Source organism: Alligator sinensis, unplaced genomic scaffold (genome assembly GCF_000455745.1).
Source record: "Alligator sinensis unplaced genomic scaffold, ASM45574v1 scaffold1408_1, whole genome shotgun sequence".
NCBI lineage: Eukaryota > Metazoa > Chordata > Crocodylia > Alligatoridae > Alligator > Alligator sinensis.
The window spans coordinates 880,084-881,102 of record NW_005842519.1 but is presented as its reverse complement, the minus strand read 5'-3'; the positions used below and the strand labels follow the sequence as shown (position 1 = coordinate 881,102).

Genomic DNA, 1,019 nt, shown 5'->3' with positions numbered 1-1,019 from the left:
AAGAGCCTTGCTGTCATTTGGGAAGTGAATAGCAGTCCCCATGATTTGCAAAGACCCTACAGGATGCTCCATGGTGATGGACATCCATGACGCAGAGGCCAGAGGAACTGGAGCTTCTCTTGGGATGCGGTGTTGAATGATTTGGCTGGGACCACGTGACAAGGGACCCCCAGTTCCACCCCAATTAGCAGCGCTCAGCCTGGGTTCATTAACACAACCCCCCGACCTGCTCTGCTCGCAGGCCTGGCTGCTGCCTGACCCCGCAACCTCATGGAGGAAACCCAGCTTCCTGCTAGGCCTCCTGTGCAACAGCCAGCTGCTCTGCAGCAATGCAGTCCATGCGTGGCGGGGCTGGACACTGCTTGTCCAGAGAGCCAGTAGTTTGGGAAAATTCACCTGAAGCTGATTCATCCAGAGCTTTTCCAGCCTGGGATATCACACAAGGTGCTCCAGTGGTGCAATGGGTCAGCACGTGGTACTTATAACGCAGTACTAGTGAAGCAATGCCAAGGTTGTGAGTTCAAGCCTCACCTGGAGCATTTCACTTTTTCTTCATGGTAAGGGTGGCCAAAATTTGGAATGGGCTTCCAAGGGAGGTGGTGCTCCCCCCTACATTGGGGGTCTTTAAGAGAAGGCTGGTTAGGCATCTGGCTGCGATCGACTGACCCCGGCGCTCTTTCCTGCCCAGGGCAGGGGGTCGGACTTAATGATCTGTCATCCAACCCTAACATCGATGAACCTATGAATCATCTAAAGTCTTTGTACAACTATCAACCCTGACACAACACAACACCTCACACCCAAGTCTGCCCCATGGAAAGCAGGGGGACCACGGTGGCCAACATCCTGCTTTTATAAAGTCTGTTAATACACGCTGCAAAGATGCCAGGCGAAGGCCGTTCCCCCAGGACAGAGGAAGGCAACACCCCGCACCCCACCCCAGTCTATACCAATATGACCAAGGGCTAAATTTCCTTCCTGACCCCAAATATAGCATCAGTCTGAGCCTGAACACAGGG

The 1,019-nt window shown here is 53.6% G+C and overlaps 1 non-coding gene across 1 annotated transcript; it reads left to right on the top strand.

The window, feature by feature from the left end:
* The first annotated feature begins 446 nt into the window (after window positions 1–446).
* On the top strand, window positions 447–539 carry TRNAI-UAU. Its single transcript is given in 2 exon segments — window positions 447–484; window positions 504–539. It is a non-coding gene; the product is annotated as a tRNA-Ile (tRNA).
* The last annotated feature ends 480 nt before the right edge of the window (window positions 540–1,019 follow it).